Genomic DNA, 22635 nt, shown 5'->3' on the forward strand with positions numbered 1-22635 from the left:
GATTTTATAAGATAACTCATTTCATACCATGTAAGAAGACATCAAATGATGAGCATGTTGCTAAACTTTTCTTTAAAGATATTGTGAGATTGCATGGATTACCAAGAAGTATTATTTCTAATAGAGATAGTAAGTTTGTTGGTTATTTTTGGAAGACTTCATGGAAGAAGATTGGTACTAAGTTGAAATCTAGTTCTACATTTCAGTCATAGATAAATGGATAGAGAGAGGTTGTGAATAGAAGCTTGGGTAATTTGCTAACATGTTTTAGTTGGAGATAAGCCAAGTAATTGGGAGATGGTATTGGTGGAAGCTGAGTTTGCATATAGTAATTTTGTGAATAAGATTACATGGAAAACACCTTTTGATATTGTTATAGGAATCCAACATAGAGGAGTATTAGATTTGAGGGATGTTGCTGGTGAAGAAAAGAGAAGAGCTTTAGGTAAAGAATTTTTTAATTTTATGGAGTCTTTACATAAGGAAATAAAGTTGAGGTTGGAACAAACCAATCAAAAGTATAAAGAGAATGCTGATAAGTCTAGAAGACATCATGTTTTTCAATTTGGTAATGAGGTGATGGTTCATTTGAAGAAAAGAATATTTCATGTTCGAACATATGATAAGTTGAAGATGAACTTTGGACCTTGTAAGATATTGAAGAAGTTTGATAGTGGTGATGCTTATCAAGTTGAGTTACCTGATGACATTGATATATCTCCTATATTCAATGTTGTTAATTTATACAAGTATCATGAGTCTGATGATGAACTTTTTGTATCAAATGACTATCCTAAGAAGTAGATTGAAGAAGTTGAAAAGGTATTGGATCAAAGTGTTTGTAAGAGCACAATAGGAAAAGATTACTATGAGTATTTGGTGAACTAGAAGTATAGACCAGTTGAAAATGCTACATGGATTTCTCAATCTAAGTTGGATTAAGCTCAGGTTGTGACACTTGCATGATTCAAGAGAATCATTTCTTCCAACCTTGGTTGTTTGATGTAGGAGCATCCTAGGTCTCCTTGTAATCCTACACTTTTTGTTCATTTAGCCACTTGCTACCAAGTTCTAGTTATTCTTGAGCACTAGTTTTTAGTTGTTGTTGAGTTCTTAGTGGGTGTTGAGCATTTAGTGGATGTCAAGCTTCCTAGTTGATGTTGAGCTCATAGTTTTTTCCAAGTTCATGTGGTTGTCGAGTGATCTTTGGTTACCAAGCTTGTGTGGTTGCCAAGTGTTTGTGTGGATACCAAGTGTTAGTATTTTATGGTGTCTTCATTTGGTGAGTTGTTTGTGTCTAGTTCTAGTTTGGTCTGACCTTGCATGAATTTAATTTTATTATTAGTAGTTAATATTTGATGTGAGCTAACTTGTGGCTATGCATGCATTTATAGTAAGATTTCATTTTTTGATAGGATGACCTGAGGCCGCACAAGTATTTAAGGAGGTCTAGAATTGAGTTTTACAAGAGAGAGAGACTTAGTGAGAATAAGAGAAAGAATGTAAAGTTGGATCATCAAATATTGTAATTAAATTTATCTAGTTGTAACCTAGAAGGCCTTATAGCTGGGCATGTATGTTGTTTACTTGAACAATCAATAAAAGTGTTTTCATGTTCCTGCTCCACTGGTTTCTATTATTTCTGTTGTGTTTCTACTAGGTTAACTCTTGCATGTTGGTCTAGATAGTTGGGTGTGCCTTTGGCCCTAATTGTTCACTCACTTGTTGCATCATGGAAAGATCAAGTTCTTTGTTGGTTTGCAATTATATCAGATGAAATATGGTATATACATCACTCAATCTAAATATGTGAAGGAGATATTTTTTTAAAAATGTATTGGAAGTTTCAAAACCATTAAGCACACCTATGGTGATAGGACACAAGTTGTCAAAGAATGATGATTCAACTGAGGTGAATCAAACATTGTATAGGTCTATGATTGGAAAATTACAATATGTAGTGTATAGCAAACATAATATTACATTAGTTGTTGTGATAGTTGTAATATTCTCTAGTAAAATTAGGGAGAATCATTTAATGGTTTTTAAGAGAATAATGAGATATTTAAAAGGAATAGAAGACTGTGGTCTATACTACAAGAAAAATGAGAAGCTTGAGTTGAGAGCTTACATTGATGCTAATTGGGCTGGAAATATTGATGATAGAAAGAGCCCTAGTAGAAGAGCATTTTTCTTAGGAAAGAAGTTGGTTACATGGACTAGCAAGAAACAAAACTGGAAATCTCAATCTACTATTGAAGCTAAGTATTTTGATGCTATAGTAAATTGTAGAAACATTTTGTTGATCAAACAACTACTAAAAGGTATGAAGGAGGAAATCATTGGACCTATGATACTTTATCATGATAATACAAGTGCTATAAATATATCAAAGAACCCTATGATGTATACAAAGAGTAAGAACATTGTAATCAAGTATCATTACTTGAAAGATTTAGTTTAAGACAAAGAGGTGAAGATGGAATATGTGAATAGGAAATAACAAATAACTAATACCATCAAAAAAACAATTACCTAAGGATGCTCATGAGTATCTCAAAGGTAAACAAGGGGTGATACCCCTATTCAAGGCTATTTTAGAAGCATGAGTTGTGCCCTACATCAACTAAGAGTATTGACATAAGTTACACATTGATGCAGTGAATCTAACTTTAGGAACTACCTAAAGTAGTCAAAGAGTTGGATTTGCAGATCAATCACAAGCTAGGTGACAAAGGGAGAAAATGGAAGTATTAACATCTACAGATTAAAATGACAAGTTTTGGCATTGTTGTAAAGAGGGAGAAATTTTATGAAGAATATCAAATAATGAGATAAATCTACTCAAAGGGAGATAAGAGATAATCTACTTGTTTTTTTGATGAAGGGTGCTCCCATTAATATCAAAAAATAGAACATAAAGAAAGAAACAACAACAAATGTGAGAATAAAATATAGACTTCTTATTTGCACCACAAATATGAATTTATAGAATTCACAAGCCTTGTACAATATGCTAACCCACATGAGTGCCATCGTTACAATAATCTACAAGACTAAGTTGCAAATTACCACCCAAAACTATCTTAGAAAATATTCATGATTTTTTTAGATAGGCAATTTTATGTTGCCTATGAAGGTTCTAGATGCTCAAACTTAATACCTAGGGGAAATAGAACCTAAAAATACATATAGAGTCAATGAAATACATCTTTAAAAAACTATTTTAGAAATTTTGGGTAGCCCAACTTTGGAATGCTATAACTCTCGAACCATTGCTCCAATTGGCTATTATAACCACTTTTCAAAAACAACAACTTCTAATCTATAGGATTGGAATTGCACAAGCACCCCTGAGTTCTTAGTCCTCATCTAGGAACTCAAATGCCTCTAATGGTGAGCCTAAATATTTTTCTCATAAATTTTCCATTGAAAATATGCAATAACTTCTCTGGTAGTTAAGCTGGAGAAATGAGATTTTTATGGTAGGCTTATAATTCTGAAATGAACTAGCATGTAGAAAATGAGAACATCCCAAGCTTGTATGAAAAACTTACTAAAAATAACAAATTCCTAGATATAGAAACCCCCCTATCTACTAGTCCTTATTAAAATAGGAAAGGCTGAAAACAAAAAATATTATTGGGTAATGCAAGATTGCTCTTACACCCAAGATGTTCCTATATCAGACACTTGTAGTAATTTGAGAAGTGACCACATTACATCTCAAGTGTTTAGAAGAAAACCAAGACGGGTAATCTCCTCTCTTGCTAGCCATAATGAATGTTTTACTAGACTCCCTTTTCATTTTACTAGGTAATCTTCATAAGTTTTGTTCCTTGTACTTTTGCCAACATGACAGTCCAATATTCACTTAATCTTCTTTGTAGCTAAGATAACTTCTAGAATACTCCACTACACTTTTTCTGTTAGAGTAATTAGTTGTTTTCACTTATTAATTAGATAATTTTTATTTTTATTTTTATAGGAAAAAGTGGCTAGCCACTTCAATATTTATTAATCTGATTCAATGAGGTCAACTAAGAAAGAATCAGTGAAGAAAACCCACCATCATCCCTAATGTTTACATATATTTAGATATTATGAGAAAGCAATTACAAAGGGTTATCACCCAACAATATACCCTTGAATATAATCAAATCTAAAATTCTACAAAATTCACATATAATAGCTTTGTCATGAAGTACTTAGACATAGAGCTACAACATACAAAAGATGACACTAGTTGATGATGACATATCTTGAAAGGAACCTGTAGAAAATTTGGCTTTCAATCCTACCCAAATAGATACTAGACCACGACCAGAAAATCCAAGTCCATCAAAAAGAATTCCCAAGCCAAATACAAATTTTGAACTATCTACAAGCCAATCAAAATTAATTGCACTAATTGAATCCCAAAAACTCTATTCAATTGGTTGTAGATTTACTGACGGTGCATTCAACTATATGGATTTTGAAACATTAGAATCCTTTTGCAATTCAATCATGGCTAGGCTGACTAACTTAATTCTTTCCACCAATTGCACACCCATCAATCTTGGATAAGATGGCAGAGTATGGTCTAGATAAATGAAACTGTGAGTATCTATAAATTTCTTCATAGCCTCAAAAAAAACATAAAATTCATGTTTTTGCAAAAGTTAAGAATGTGAAAATAGACCACCAACTAAAGCCATACCATTCCACAAATCATACTTTTTCATAACCATAGTCAATTTATTATCCACTAGGAAATGTGGTAGGATTACCTTTCGGGCCAAGGCTTGAAGCCTATCTGGAGATTGCAAAAAATCCATGGCATTGGATAGAAATATAGATATGACCTTAGAAGGATAGAAAAACACATGTGCCAATGGATAGAGAAGCTCTTCACCAATGATATGCCGAATAGCTATTGTGATCATTTGTGAATGGATTATGAACATTTGGTTCATCACCTCATTCGTAACATGACTGGGTAACACCGTTTCCTCTAATTTCAGTGGCAACCAAATACAATTTTTTTTGGCATGAAGATATGATGTTTTTTATGACACATTTCACAAGCCAAAGCAATATCCCACCCACAATTCATCTTGAAGCACAATCTCAGCTCACAAAATAAATTTGCCTAATTAACCATTTGTAGGATGTTTGTGAAAGTGTGCAATGAAAGATACATATAGGCAACTTCAATAAATAATCATAGTGCAACTTGTCATTTCCCATGTAGACTCTCACCATTTTTGTTCCTTGACAATATTTAATTTAATAAGTTCCCTATTACTCTAATTTTCTTAAGCTATCCTATAGGTGCATATAATTAATATTTTATTAATTATATTGTGCAACCTAGCTTTTTAGGCTTTAGGTTACCTTTTTTGGGTTTTGATATCCTTTTATAATGATTGATCTCTTTGTATTTTTCATTTTGTGAAGATTCATTGAATAATATTCTCTTCATCTGAGTTTTTCAGATCAAACCCTTGCTTCTTGTCTTTTTTTTTCTTCAAGATAGGTTTTCTACATCCAAGTTTTCATGGGCTTTGTGGATTTATTGTGCACTTTTGCTCAAATCCTACATGGTATCAAAGCCAAATCTACTATAGCTTGTTCATTTTTTTAAGAAAAAGGGAGAACAAGGGTTTGGCAGATTAGATCTAGTGTTTTTTTGAGTTTTTTCTAAGAAAATAGGGGGTCACTAATTTTTGGAGCAGTTTGAGGCCAAACAAACTTCACAGATGGATTTAGAAGATATCAAAACCCTTATTTTGATATAAAATTTGTCCAATTTGGACAACATTGGTCTAGGAGCCAAAAAAAATTTCTTGCTAGGCCATATGGCCCCCTACATGTGTTACGAGGTGGAAAATATCAAAAAAATTGCAAAAAAAACAAGGTTCTATGGCTTTTTAACTTGCTGATCATTAGTTAACCACAGTAGAACCGCTACAGTTTCCATTAGTGGTTACCACTCAGTGGCCACTGCCAGCAGCTCTACCTGTGGTTCCATGGTAGCTTCACCAAAGTGGACTACCTCCTACCTGCCATCGCGGTCATAGCTTTGCCGCCCATGTGCCACTCTGCCACCACCCCAGCGGTGGCACTTTTAGTCTTTTGCATTTTAGCATTCTGGTGGATATCTTGATTATTTCATGTTCAAAGATCAATTTTGTTGCTTCAGATGCTTTATTATGGGCTCTACCTTCTATTGTATCAGCCTTATGCTTTTTTTGATCATTTTTGATAGTCATTGTAAGAATATTTAAGCAACACACTGAGATAAAGTGCCACTCTTGCATTTTAGGATCTTTCTCATCATTGTGATTCATTGTACTCGCACTATTTTATAAAGTGCCATGTGGGGATAGTTGTTTGCCACTTATAGGCCCTCTTTCCTTTTTGCCTCATGCAGTATCGATGACATGTGTCTTTATGGGTGTCTGTACCTCACTTTCGATGTGTCTGGCTCCTATGTTGTAGGAGATGTTTTGGCCCACCTTTTTGGCTACCTATCACCTCACCTACCTTATGGGAGGGTTGTATTGTTGTTCTATGCTTCCTTGGTTGATGGTTCATTAGTGTGAGCTATGTATTTAGCACCTGATCCTACATACTAGGCGATTGTAGTGGCTGGCTACCTATGCATTTTAGTGAGATGGATCATCTACCATATAGACACACTTGGTTTGTGCCTTCCATTTTCATGGAGGTTCTACAGATTAGCACCTTTTGACAGAGTTTTGTAGCTTTTCATGCTTTAGTGGTTCTCTTCATGATCTCTCTTTGTTCCTTCTTCTGGAACATTCTTTGCTAGATCTCTTTATAGAGTAGGGTTTTTCCCATGTGATTTTCTCTATTTCTCCTCTTTATAGAGATTTTTTGTGATTGGGTACCTGATCAAGCCTTGTTACTAGGACCCATCTCTTTGCTTTCATAGTTATGCTAGGTTAGCTTACCTCCTAAGTTTTTCTTAATGGGGGTGTTAGAGTAATTAGTTGTTTTCAATTATTAATTAAATCACTTTTTTTTAATTAAATAAGTTACCTATTACTCTAGTTTTCTTAAGCTATCTTGTAGGTGCATATAATTAATATTTTATGAATTATATTATGCAACCTAGCTTTTTTAGGCTTTAGGTTACCCTTTTTGGGTTTTGATCTCCTTTTATAAGGATTGATATCTTTGTTATTTTCATTTTATGAAGATCCATTGAATAATATTTTCTTCATCTAAGTTTTTTAGATCAAACCCTTGCCTCTTCTTATCTTTTTCTTCTTTGTGACAGGTTTTTTGCATGCAGGTTTTGCTCGGCTTCATGGATTTTTTGTGCACTTTTGCTCAAATCATACATTTTCAACTTCCACTCCATCACCTCCTTCATAATACTCTATCAAATTTGAAATATTAATACTTGTAAAATATTCAATTCAGTAGGAAACTCCACTTTATAAACATTTCTTGAATCATGTCTTTTAACTATCTTGCACGGTCCAAACTGTTGGACTAACTACTAATGTTCCCCTTTGAGATTCATGGCATGGCTTAACCACCTCCTATTTTCTATAAGTCTAGTGGTTGTATTGAGCATTAACAGGTCAATCATTTGGGGCAAAATAAATCCTAGTTTTTAAAAAGTGGTATCAAAGCTTGATCACAAGTTTGAGTCTCCTTGTGTAGTGCTAAAGGGAGATTGTTTGACTAACCTCCAAAGCTCAACTTTAAGATTCATGACATGGCTTAACTACCTCCTATGTTCTATAAGTCTAGTGGTTGTATTGGGCATTAATAGTTCAATATTTTGGTGCAACAACAACACTAGTTTGTAACACAAACTTCTTCATCTTTAGTTTATTATATGTACCCACTAGAAAATGCTCCTTTCTCAAATGAACCATGACTTCATATCCAATCTAAAATTACTTATAGCTCCTTTTCACATCTAGCTTAGCCTTGTAATGTTTATTCATCTACATGATGTGCATCCTCACCTTCTCATGGAGGTTCCTCAAACATTTAATAAATTCTTCTATTTCAACACTACTTATCTCTCCTTTATCCAACTACCTCAATTCAGAAGCACTTATGGGAATCCTCCTATATACAATTTGGAATGGACATTTACCAATACTCCCATTGATAGAATTATTATATGAAAAATTTGTTTGTGGTAAAATCATATCCCATCCTTTTAGCTTGTCTCTAACCAAGCATCTCAGTCAATTTCCCAAACTCTTATTCACCACTTATGCTTGTCCATTAATCTATGAATGATGCGATGAAGTAAACTTTAGGTTTGTCTTCAACTTTTTTCATGATGTATGATAGAAATACCCAAAAAAATTGATATCTCAATTTGAAACTATACTCTTTAGTAGACCATTTAGTCTCACCACTTCTCTGAAAAACAGCTCTGCTACATGAACAACATCACTACTCTTCTTGTAAGGAATAAATTGTGTCATCTTTTAAAACCTATCAACTACCACAAAATTAGAATCATTCCTTCATTGTATCCTCAGTAATCCAAGAAAAAAATCCATGTTGACATCCTCCCATGACTTTCTAGCATAGGTAATGGTTGATACAACCTTATATTTTACTTCAATCCTTTCATCATTTGACATACTTTGCAATTTTGTATAGTTTTTTTAACATCTGTTTGCAACTGTGGCTAGTAATAATTCTTAGCAACAAAAGTTATAGTTTTATCTCTACCAAAATGTATAGCTAATCCTCTGCTATACTTCTTCTTGATGAGATTTTTTTACATTTAACTTCTAGGAATGCACAATTGACCTCCTTTGAGAAACATAATATCTTGGATTATGAAATCCAACCACTTTTTTTTGTCAACTATAATAGGTTTTGTACAAGCCTTCTATGCTTCACTAAAATTAGGATCATCTAGATGCAATCTACTGAGTTCATTGAACCCAATCACCTCTATCTACATTTATATCAGAAAAATTTGTCTTCTACTAAGAGCATCTACAATTTTGTTGGACTTTCCACTCCTATGTTTTAAAACAAATGTATAACTCTTAAAAGGCTAACCCACTTCAAATGCCTTTGGTTCAATTTTACTTGACTATTTAAATATTGTGAATCTTGATGATCAATATACAAAACAAACTCATTAGGAAGAAGATAGTGTCTCCACTTTTTCAATGCTTGAACTATAGCATTAAATACTTAATCATAAACATAATATTTTCTTTTTGCATCATTCAACTTCTCACCAAAATAAGAAATAGGTCTACCTTCTTGGCTAAAAATAGCTCCTATTAAAGTACCACTAGCATCACAGTCTACTCAACACACCTTGTTTAAATCAAGAACTGCTAAAATAGGTTGCTTAGTAACTTTCATTCTTAAATTCTTTCATAACCCTTCTCATTGTTTTAGTCACAGGTCCACAAATAGTGCTAAAACCTCTTATGAACTTTCTATAAAAACTAGCCAGTCTATAAAATGATCTTACCTTAGTCACACTCTTTGGAGTAGGCCATTTAAGGATAGCTTTCATTTTCTTTGGATCCATTTTTAAGCCTTCTATTGAGACTTCAAATCCTAGGTATACGAACTCCTTTACAAAACTGCACTTATTCAGGTTTATTGACAACTTTTCTTCCCTCAAATTATCAAACACCTTGATCAAATTCTCTTCCAATGTCTTACTAAAGATTAAAATATCATCTAGGTAAGAAATGACAAAGTTACCTCCTTAAGTAGCTAATTCATGAGCCACTTGAAAGTTCTCAATACATTGGTTATCCCAAAAGGCATGACTAACCACTCATACAATCCTTCATTTGTCTTAGAAGAAGTCTTCCACTCATCACCTTCTCTTATACAAATCTAATTGTACCCACTCTTCAAATATATATTTTTTAAATAGTCAATTCCACTCGAATGATCCATAATATCATCCATCCTTGGTAATGGAAATCTATACTTGATTGTGATCTTGTTGATAGCATGAGAATTTGTGCACATCCTCCATTCTCCATTCTTATTTGGCACTAATACTATTGATACAACACATGGACTTATATTCTCTTGAATCAATCCCTTCTACAACAACTCATGAACTTCCCTATTGAACTCTTCACTTTTTGTTGGTGTCATTCTATGTGTTGTCTTGTTTGAAAAATTGGCTCTTGGAACCAAATCCATCTGATGACTGATCTTCCTCATTGGGGGAAATCCTTTAGGTACATTATCCAATAAAATATCAAAAAAATCTCCCAACATATCTACAAATTTTGCAGGTACCTCCTCTACTTCTGCTTTAGCATTGTTTGGAATTATAGAAAAACACATATATTCATGCTTCATATCTTTGGCAAAATATTTTCCATCAATAAAACATATCTTGGGAGCACTAAATACCTTTTCTTCTTTCTCCTTGAATGACTTCAACTTATGCTTCACTCCATCCTTGGTCAAAGTGTATGTATTTTCTCACCCATCATGCACAACATGCCTGTCAGACTACCATAGTGTACCCAAAAATATTTGATACATGTCCATAGGTATGATGTCATAAAGTACCTCATCCTAGTAGATTCCAATCTTGACCTTCACTAAGTACTTCTCATTGACCATGACCTTATGGTCATTTTGTACCCAAGCAATATGGTATGGATGTAGGCATTTCTATCTCATCAGCTTCAACTTTGTGACCATCATTTCTAACACTAGATTGTAATTACTTCCAACATCAATGATTGTATCAAAACATTTATCTACACCTTGTGCAAAACAAGCTCCTTCTTTGATTAGGTTCATTCTCACCATGCAATAGGACTCTTCTATCAACTAGGACTTCTCCTCTTTCAACATCCTCAAATGGTGATGATCTAACATCTTCATCATAATGTGTAACTCTAGCCTAACCTTCTAATCTTTGATCTATCCTTCCTTGGCATTGGGAACAAATTCAAATTCTCTATGCCTTTCTTGTCCATAGTGAAAACATTTCCCACAAAAGCTTCCTCTTCTAGATCCTTTCCTACTACCTCTTCTTCTTTGATCTCTATTATTCTAATCATGGAAATAATTGGAATTATTTCCCATCTTATTCTAATTGCTACTTCTAGCCTCGTCTTTTTCTTCCAATCATCATTATGGCTTCCATAAGATTTTTGCCCAGATCTTCCACTATTCTTGTTGTAAAAGTTCTTTCTTAGTTTCTCCTCAACTCTTAGGGAAATTTGATATGGCTGCTCAATACTATTCATTCAAACTAGACTCAGCTCATCTTCAATACTTGGTCTTAACCCATTAAGATCACTAGCCATTATCTCCTTATCAGTTTCTAGATGGTTTGTTCTAATGGGAACTCAATAGAACTATTTGGTATACTCTTAAACACTTTTTTATGCTTGCTTCAACCCTTGCATTCTCTTCAACAAATCAAACTCATAGTCCAAAAGAATGAATTTTCACTTCAATTTAGCTATCATCTAATCCTATCTTGTAATTTCATCCTTTACCTTTCTATTTTTCTCCAACTAAACCTACTACCACTACATCTTTGCATGTACCTTTAGTTTTACATTTGCAAACATAACCCTATTAGTATCCTCAATATTGTCATACTCAAAGCCTTCCTCTAATTTATCGATCCAATTGATCAACTCCTTAGGGTTAATATTTACTAAAAATGTGGGAACTTCAAATTTAGGTCTTTTTCTAATATTGGAGATGGCCTTAAAAATACTCTTTTCCTTTGGGTTTAGAACTACCTCTAGTTTGGCATTTTCTTCTACTTCATCCTCATTCTTGCTTTCATCTCTTATGGGAAGATTTATTCTTGTACGCATTTGTTCTTCTAAATGCTTGCATTTGTCTTTTGAGGGCTCTAAAAATCTTAGGTGTAACACCTACAACTCTTTTGCAATGCACTCTTTGTGGAGGTATTTTCATGCTTTCACTAAAAACCTAGTGCAAAATACCTCACAATCGATGACCTATCTACATGCTAAGACCAAACCATGGTCCTAGTGTGAACTACCTCATAGTCGACAATCTGTCCACACACCAAGAGCTCTTGCTCTGTTACCACTTGATCAAGGGTGTTCCCCTTAATACCTTAAACCATAACATAAACAAAGAAACAACAAAAAATGCAAGAACAAATTATGGACTTCTTTTTTGTGCCAAAAATGTGGAGTTATAGAATTCACAAGTACACTATGCTAACCCACATGGACACCCTCATTACAATAATCTACAAGACTAAGTTGGGAACTAGCACCAATAGTTGTTCTAGAAAATGTTTGGGAATTTCTTAAATAGGAAATTTTATGCCACTTGAGAAGGTTCTAGATGCTCAAATTTAATAACCAAGGCTAAAATACCCTAACAATACATATAGAGTTGGCATAATATGTATTTGATAAATTATTTAGAAATTTTGGGCAGCGCCCAACTTCAGAAGGTCATAAATCTCAAACCATTACTTTAATTGTCTATTATAACCACTTTTTGGAAACACCAACTCATGATCTTCAGGCTTCAAACTATTAAATCACACTTACATTGCATTTTTGGACTTCATCTAGGCACTCCAATGCCTCCAATGGTGAGCCTGAAGATTTTTCTCCTAACTCTTCCATCAAAATCCTGTAATAACTTCTCTAATACTCAAGCTAGAACAATAAGATTTTTATGGTAGGCTTATAATTCTAAAATGAACCTTCAGATAGAAAATGTGAACATTCTGATATTGTATGAAAAACTTACTAAAAATAGCAAGTTCTTAGAAATAACAACCCCCTGTATACTAGTCATTATTACAATAGAAAAGGCTAAAAACACAAATATTTTTGGGTGATGCAAGATTTCTCTTACACCCAGGATACTCCTACATCATGTTTACTAAAGAGGGAAAAAGTGTTGAGGGAGATATAAGAAGAGAATAGTATAGGTATACTAGAATATTAGAAAGAGGGAGTGATCATGACTGGGTCATAAGGATGAGTTGATTTTTTGTTGATAAAAATAGAATTTTATAGCCTATATAGAAGATGAAAGCTACTGATAGAGGGAGAAATTTCAATAATAGGAATTAATTTCTCCCAATATTGTTGTTGTTATGTTTTTGCATCAATGCAAAAGAGGGATATTGTTGAAAACATATTGACATAAGTATGAGAATGTGTCTCAATCTTTTTTTTGTCACTAATGTCAAAATTGCAACTTGTTGGTAAGACAACTTCCTAGTTGATTTGAGTACTATCATTTGTTTTATCTCGACATCAATAGACTTTCTTGCACCTCTCCTTTAGGGTCATTTGGACCTGCCTTCAATTTTTTGGCCAAAACTTGAGCATGTGGAGGTATTTTTTGGCCAAAACTTGAGCATGCCACATAACTTTCTTTATTTCCTTGACAAGCTGGAGGCCAAAACTTGAGCATGTGGAGGCCTCCAACATTATATATATGTGTGAACAAGAATGTTTTATATATTTGTTTTATATATGATGGTAAGACAACTTCCTAGTTGATTTGAGTACTATCATTTGTTTCATGTGCAAGAGAAAAAAGAAAGAAAGAACAAGAATGTGAAAAAGATGAAACCTATGGAATGCAATATGAACTACAAAGTGATCTTGAAGAGGAATCAAATAATAGTCAAAAAAATAAGGAAAAGATGTTGAAAATAAATGATTAATTGTATATTTTCTTTAATGTTAAACAAAATGACATATCATTTCTAGTTAGTGTATTCTAAGCTCACTTGAGCCATGAAGATAGTTTCCTATATCTGCCAAGCATTCCAGAGTTTTCCAAGTTTAGAAGATTGTGTCTATTGAGTTTACTCAGTTGTCAAAAAAAAGTTTGTAGAGGGTGAGTATTAACCAAGGTCATTTAGTTAATGAAAAAAATTTTGGATGGAGATAAATATTTTATTTTATTTGTTTATGATTATTCTAGAATGATGATTGTGATGTTTCTAAAGGAAAAATCTAAAGCTTTTCAAAAGTTTAAATGGTATCTAGCAAGAGTAGAGAAAGAAATGTGAAAGCTTAAATGTTTGAGATCAAATAGAAGTGGTGAATTTATTTCCAATGAATTCAATGAATTCTACATTGAAAAAGAAATTGAGAGACAAGTATCGACCCCTAGTACACCTCAAAAAAATTGTATAGCTAAAAGAAGGAACAAATCCATCATGGATTGTGCAAGAACCTTAATGATAAAAAAGAGTGTTGCAATCAAATACTGGAAGGAAGCAATCAATACTATAGTGCATACCTTGAAAAGAGTACATTTGAAGAAAGACTCAAATCAAACTCCTTATGAAATTTGGTATGGCTACAAATGAAATGTAGGTTACTTTAAAGTATTTGGTAGCAAATGTTATACCTTGAAAGAATCTAGGAAAGGTAAATTTAATATAAAAGGTGATGAAGGCATATTCCTAGGGTATATTAGGATTTGTCTCAGACAAAAATAATAGTTACATGCCAATATAACCAATATCAAAAAATAATAGATTGCACATAAGAGAAGACAAAACACCAAGATTTAATGTTCTTCACCCAATCCATGGGGTATGTCCACCAACAAGACCAATATTATTATTATCTAGTGATTATAATATGTAATTCTTTACAACTAGGTACTACCACAAGAATTTACAATATCACCATTACATTATGAATTCCCTAACCCTAGGCCTTTTAATACAAGCTTTTACCTCTTACTAAATTAGGGCTAGAATAAGTCATCCAATAAGAAAAATAGTAGCCAATACCTTTTGCAATATAGGGTAATTTTTGGCTTCAAGGGTACTACCCTAGATAAACCCCCATGGGGGCATTGCACACAACTCCACCTTGTATTGAAATAGGGAGTGCAACTAAGGCATTGTCCAAGACCCTGCATCTCTAGTGCACTACCCCCAAACACTTGTAGAAATAATATAGGGAGAAATATGCATTGAATAAACCTCTAAGTCTAATTAGGCTCCACATCACAAAAATCTCCCACTTGGAGACTAATTAGGAACCACAACAAAAACCTCCCACTTGGAGACTAGCCATAGTACAACTAAACACATAGCTCCCACTAGAATATCAAACCACCCTAGACTTTGTTGTGCTTTTATTCTTTTTAGTCTAGAAGGACAACTAAAAGTGAAGAGCAGTTAAGCTTCTCCCTTGTTACTACCTTGGTAAACAGATCCCCTAGATTATCATTTGTATGTATCTTCTCCATATTTAACTTTCCATCATCCAAAACTGAATGAATGAAATGGTACCACAACTATATATGTTTGGTCATTGAATGTAGAGCTAAACTCTTTGCAAGATGAATAGCACTCTAGCTATCTATGAGTAAATAATTATCCGGATGTCCCAACTCTTCCATGAAGAACTGAAGCCATGTCATCTTCTTGGCTACCTTGGTAGCAAAAACATACTCTTCCTCTATAGTGGATAAAAATTTAGCCTTTTTTAATAAAGGAACCAAACATACTACTACCCCACCAATACTAAATACATAACCTTTAGTACTTCACCTAGTATCAATATTCCCTATCGAATTTGAGTCAACATAGCCCTATAACATAGTAGTAGAGCCCCCAATTATGTAAACACTTACTAGATGTTCCTCTTGAATATCTAAGAACCCATGTAGCTACATTCTAATGCTCAATTCCTTGATGACTCATATACTTCCTAACGACTCCCACTGCATGTGCAATATATGGCATAGTACATGCCATAGCATCTATCAAGCTTTATATAGCTGAAGCATAAGGTACCATAGACATCTTATCCTCCTCTTATTGTGTTGTGGGACACATTCCCTTACTCAACTTCAAATGATTGGATAAAGGTGTGCTGAAAACTTTTAGATTCTCGATAGAGAAACATTGCAACACCTTCACAATATAATTAGCTTGAGATAATGCCAATTTCCCATTCTTCATATCTTTGCAAACCTTCATACGAATGATTTGTTTCTACCCCCAAATCCTTCATAGAAAATGAGTGTGTTAATTGTTCCATTAACCCCTTAATGTGATCCATGTTAGACCTAGCTACAAGCATATCATCAATATATAAATATAAGATAATGTATCTATCATCATACAACCTCTTAAAATAAATACAATGATCTAAATGACAAAATTGTATCCATGCTCATGCATAAAACTATCAAATTTTAGATACCATTGTTAAGGTGCTTGCTATAAACATATAAACTTTTCTTCAATATACACACTATGTTCTCCTTACCTTTGACCTCGAATCCCTCTGAATAGAAGTCATTTTAAGAACAAGAGAAAATATGTCATTGAAATCACTACCCATTTTCTATCCAAATCCTTTTACTACTAACCTAACATTAAATCATTACTTACCTCCATCCTCTTCTTTTAACTTATAAACCCATTTAATCTGTAAAGCCCTTTTACCTATAGGAAACATGCATAAATCTTATGACTTATTTTTCACCAAAGAGTCCATTTATTCTTTCACTATAGACTCCCACTAAATTTGTGTATCCATCTACATAGCTTCATCATAAAATTCAGGTTCACCAGCATTAGTAAGTAAAATAGAATATAAGGAAGGAGAAAATATTTCTAGAGGTCTACTATCCCTTGTTGACCATCAAAAATTCATTGAGGTATACGGTATTTGTTGTTGAGGTTTTTGCAAATCATGAGGAACTGCTAGAACATCATCTTTTGGAGTATCATCCAACACTACATAATCATCTTCTTTCTTCTCATGTTGTTATAATAGATCTTCGTACAACTCTATCTCATTGATTATGATATCCCTGCTTCTTACAATTTTATAATTTTAAAAATTACAAAGCTTATAACCAAATTCATTGTAAGACTTTGCTTTAGGGAAAAATCACCCAAGATCAAGAAGTTCAAGCACTAGTAGAATATCGACCAATAAAGTATGACTATAATAAAAAAATGAAATTGAATTGATGTACATGTAAAAACTAGGATTGCCTAAATATAAAGCCCTCTAGAATGACTAGGAGTCATCAAAGTGATAAGTCTCACAACTAAGCATAGAAGTTAGTGTGATGATGAGAGGATAATATTACATAGGTGTGTCATGTAAAAAGATGTTGTAGATACCATGTGCTTACTTAGAGTGTGAACAACTATGTTTTCTACATGACAACTCAAATAAATATTCAAACTCCTATGTTCTAGACACCATGTGCTAAATTAGAGTTGCTAACTCCTGTGTTGTTAATAGGAGAACTCATATGAATACACATGCTTCTATGTGTCTAATCTACTAAATAATAAAATAATGCATTAACCTAAGTAAACTTAAGTAAAATGTAATAATTTAATTAATTAGTTACACTAACACCTCCCCTTAAGTGCAACTTAGGGGAATGCACTTAAGCTCATGAAAGCTATAATGAAAATGCATGATGGTTCATAACTACTAGGTCATGTTAGGTACCCATGTAAAAATGAAAATAAATCTCTCTAAAAATGGAGAAAGAGAAAAACCCTCCCCAAAAAGAGAGATGAAAAAACAAGGTGCGTGGATGGATGGAGTAATTAAGACCCCCCATTACAATATACATCATGTATATAAAATAAAGAAGTATGAGATGGAAAAACCCCATATGATGAAAAATTACCCCCCATAAGAGAGAGGAAGAGGAAGAAGAAGAAGAAAGAAGACAAGGTAGTCCCCACCAAATCTAGAATGCCAATTAGTGATAGCTATTGCAAGATGAATCTAGAAGCTGAGCCATTGACTATTGAATAATGATCCTCCCTTTAAGAAGAAACAATGTTAAAGGTACATATGAGATGCTTCCCTAATTTTTAGAAAAATCCTAAAGATGAATGGTGTCTCTAAAAAATGCTCAACTATCCCTATGTTGATACTAACAATCACCCCTTCCAACACTGGTGAAATGAACAAGTTCAAATCTAGAAAAGATGGATGTATAAAATATCCCAAAGAACCAACTGACTCCTCAAATGATAAAGAGACCTCTTGTAATTATTATACTTAAGGAACCACAATCATATCAACCTTGTAAGACTAATCATGTATAGGATGGAAAAGACAATCAGAGTGTTCCCTCACAAAGACTGAAGAAGGATCTTCTTCATCAAGGAGAAGATGCATATTATTAATAATATCTCCCAAATATGCTACGTAGGACTCAACAAACAAGACTAAAATATATTTTATGTAGTTATCCCTTGACGCTAGAACTAGATGACAAGGTGTACCCAACTATATCGAATTACATGGACCTATCATTGTGGCAATGTATGCATGTGGAATGTGTTGATTTTGTGACCTTGTTCTACATATGTCAATAGGATCCCCCATATCTAAACTTGTTGAATCACTATCACTATTGTCACTATCAGTTTCCATAATGTATGAAGTATGGAGAGGATTAGAGGATATGCTAGGTGAACTTTCCTCAAAATGAACACTTCCCTCTATGAGTATTTCATGACTCTTAGGATCCATAAGTCTATATTCCTTAACACTTTCATCATATCCAAAAAAATGATGTAGGAGCATCCAGAGATATAAGGGCAATCCCGTGTCACCCAAAAAAATGTACTTAGACTTAGTTTTTGTTTCATGTCTTTACATTTTTGGATACCCATTTGGATCAAATAAAGAGTCCAACTCTCATAGTTCAACTATCAGTGCATTTGAAAATCTCAAAAAAATAGGAGCATGTATTTGGGCCATCATTTCGGTAAACTAAAAGGTGTGAATTGGCCAGATGAATGTAACCATGATTTAGAGCATTCCAGAAAAAGAATCAGGTCAATAGGCCCCATGGTTTGAAAGTTATTGCAGTTTTTCAAGTTTTGGAGACCTCCTAAGAATGCTTCAAAACCAGGTTTGGGGCATTAAATAACCTCGAAAAGGGTCAAAAAATGGGGTTATGCCTCCCAGAAGTTATGCCTCCCGAAAGTTCGATTATCATTTTTGGATTCTTCTAGATTTGCATCGACTTCTAACGCAGCTTCTGAAATCTTCTATTTCATCGGTGGATGCCTACTAGCACTTTCTAGAATGTACTCCTAGTCCTTAACCCTCCGGGGTCTATTTAAGGAGATTTCTGGCATTGTAAAAGGTAGTTCGGAGTGGATTTTGAGAGGAGGTACCATAAGGAGAAATTATCTCCAGATTTATGCTATTGTAAGCCCTTAGGGCATGTTTTGAAGTTTATTTTCATGTACTGGTTGTACTAGCTTATTTTCTCAGTTAATATAATTTTCCCTTTTCTATTGTTTCCATTCTATTCTTGGGTTGTGTCCCCATCAAATGGTATCAGAGGCAGTTTTCCTAAGTGTGTAGATAGAGCACTGACTGTGTGGTTGTGGGTTCGAGTTAGAAGATGCCTCCACGAAGAGAGTGTGGCGGAAGGGCCAGAGCTATTGATCCTGAGGAGGTTAGAGCCCTCCAGAGGCAAGTACAAGCATTGCAAGAGGAGCTTCGTACAGGAGCAAATGTTGCCACAGGTGAAAATAGTGAGAATGACAATGAAGAGGAAGTTGATGGGGAAGTTCTGAATCCTATAGAGGAAAGGCTTTTTAGGGCCATTACTAAGTTTGGGAAAAGACCTACAATTGAAGTGGGTATATTTTTAGGAAATCTGAAACCATATGAGTTGATCGATTGGATCAATGAACTGGAAGAATACTTTGAGTATGAGGATATAAGGGACCCAGATAGGGTTAAGTTTGCAAAGGCCAAACTGAAAGGCCATGCCAAAATTTGGTCGCAAGAGGTTCAACTGGAAAGACTTAGAAGAGGAAAGGAGAAGATCACAAGATGGGATCGCATGGTGGACAAATTGAAGAAGCAGTTCATTCCTATGGACTATGAGCTTGATCTGTTTAAGAAGATGCATGGGTTAAAGCAAGCAGGAAGATTAGTCTAAGAATATACAGAGGAGTTTTACCAACTCTAGACTAGAGTAGGGCATGCAGAAGAAAATAAGGAGAAGGTTGCTCATTATATCAGTGGGTTGCGACCTAGCATCCAGGAGGAATTAAGTCTGGTAAGAATGAGTAGTCTTGAAGAGGCATACCAGTTTTCCCTACGAGTTGAAGAGAAGCTGAGTAAAAGGTTTGAAGGAAGACAAAGAGGGTGCGGTCAAGGAGGAACGGGAAGTGGTAGATCATCTGGAGGCCACAATGAAACCCAAAAGAAAAATGAAGATGTGGGTACTAGCAGAAACTAGAGGAATGAGGGTTTCAACCGCTCCCATGATCAAGAATTTGGAAATCAAAGAGGAAGAGGTAGAGGATGTGGACAAGAAAGAGGAGGCTTTTGTGGTACCTATTTCCATTGCAATGAAGAAGGTCATCATGCCTTTGAATGCCATCAACAGAAAGGAAGGACAGATAGGAGACCTGAGGGCCAAGCTAGGGTTTCTCATGTGGATGAGGATGCACAATCATCACATTCAGAGGATGAAGAAGGAGGAGAGACCTTGGTAAATGAAAGATTCCTACTAAGTGGTGAGAATGAACCAGGACAATGAAGGAGTTTGTTTCGTACAAGATGCAAGTGTGAGGATAAATGTTGTGATGTGATCATTGATGGTGGTAGCATTGATAACCTGGTATCAGAAGAGATGGTCTCTAAGCTAAAGCTCAAGAGGGAGAAACATCCCCAACCCTATCGGATTTCTTGGGTAAAAGATGATCATAAGGTCCTAGTAAGTGAACAATGTTTAGTAAAATTTAAAATTGGGAGTTACCATGATGAAGTTCTCTATGATGTTATTTCGATGGATGTTTGCCATCTATTGTTGGGTAGACCATGGTAGTTTGATAGACATGCAATACATGATGGACATGCAAACACATACTCTTTGATAAAGGATGGAGTTTGCCACAAATTGAAGCCCATGAAAAAGGAAGGTGAAAAGGTATGTAGCAGTGCTAGGATTTGTCTTGTTGATGGAAGGAAGTTTTTAGATGGCATGAAACATCATCATATGTGATATGCTTTGATTCCTAGGAAAGATAAAGAAGGTAGTAGTGAAATACCATTTGAAGTTTCAGATTTACTAGGGGAATTTGGAGATATTATCTTTGATAATGTTCTAGATGGATTGCCACTAGTAAGGCAAATCAGTCATCAGATAGATCTTATTCCAGGAGGTAGTTTGCCTAACAAGGCTGCTCATAGGATGACTCCTACTAAAATAGAGGAGCTAAATAGATAGGTTTAGGAGTTGCTGAGGAAGGGCTTGATTTGAGAGAGCCTGAGTCCATGTGAAGTACCTGCAGTACTTGCACCAAAGAAGGATGGAGAGTGGAGGGATGTGTACAGATTCTCAAGCTATAAATAGGATAACCATCAAGTATCAGTTTCCTTTACCAAGGATGGATGATCTTATGGACTGCTTGAGTGGAGCTTAGTACTTCATAAAGATAGATCTGAAGAGTGGCTATCATCACATATGGATTCAAGAAGGAGATGAGTGGAAAATAGCATTCAAGACCAAGGAGGGTCTTTATGAGTGGTTAGTCATGCCCTTTGGATTGAAAAATGCCCCAAGCACCTTCATGCGGCTCATGAATGAGGTACTTAAGAAGTTCTTGATTTTCAGCAAGACTTTGGAAGAACATGTACTGCATATTCGTAGTGTCCTTGAAAGGCTAAGGGAAGAGAAACTGTTAATTAATCTAAAGAAGTGTGTCTTTGCAAAAAGGGAGTTAGTCTATTTGGGATTTGTTATATCACCTGAAGGTCTCAAAATGGATCCAGAGAAGGTAAAGGGCATCTTGGAATTGCCTACTCCAAGGTCTGCTACTGAGGTAAGATCATTTCATGGTCTGGTTAGTTTTTACATGAAGTTTATGAAGAATTTTAGTGGCATATGTGCACCCCTAACTGATACAATAAGAGGGGATATAAAAGAGTTCAAATGGACTACAACAGCTACGAGAAGTTTTGAATTGCTGAAGAAGAAGGTGACAGAACAACCTGTGTTGGCACTTCTAGATTTTAAAAAAGTATTCCAGGTGGATTGTGATGCTAGTGGTAGCGCTATTGGGGCTGTATTAAGCCAATAAGGTAAGCCTATTGCATATTTTAGTGAAAAATTGAATGATGCAAAGAAGAAGTATTATGTTTATGATCAAGAGTTCTATGCAATAGTTCAGGACTTAAAGAAATGGAGGCATTATTTATTGCAAAAGGAATTTGTTTTGTATACTGATCATCAGGCATTATAGTACCTAAATAGCCAAGGTAAATTGAATCAGAGGCATATGAAGTGGGTAGAATTCTTGCAGAGTTATACATTTGTGTTGAAACATAGAAGTGGAAAATCTAACAGGGTTGTAGATGAACTAAGTAGGAGATAGTTGTTGCTTACAACAATGCAGGTTGAAGTAGTTGGGTTTGATGAACTCAAGAATGTGTACCCTGAGGATCCTGATTTTGCTGAAGCATGGAAAGCTTGTAAAGAACCTATTATTGTAGATAGAACCAAGTGGTTAGACTATTTTATTTAGGATGGCATGTTGTTCAAAGGTAGTCAATTGTGCATTCCAAGGAGTTCCATGAGGGAAAATCTGATTAAGGAGAAACACAGTGGAGGGATGGCAGG

This window comes from Cupressus sempervirens, chromosome 7, assembly GCF_028749045.1.
Source record: "Cupressus sempervirens isolate cs-2001-9-10 chromosome 7, ASM2874904v1, whole genome shotgun sequence".
NCBI classification, from domain to species: Eukaryota; Viridiplantae; Streptophyta; class Pinopsida; order Cupressales; family Cupressaceae; genus Cupressus; species Cupressus sempervirens.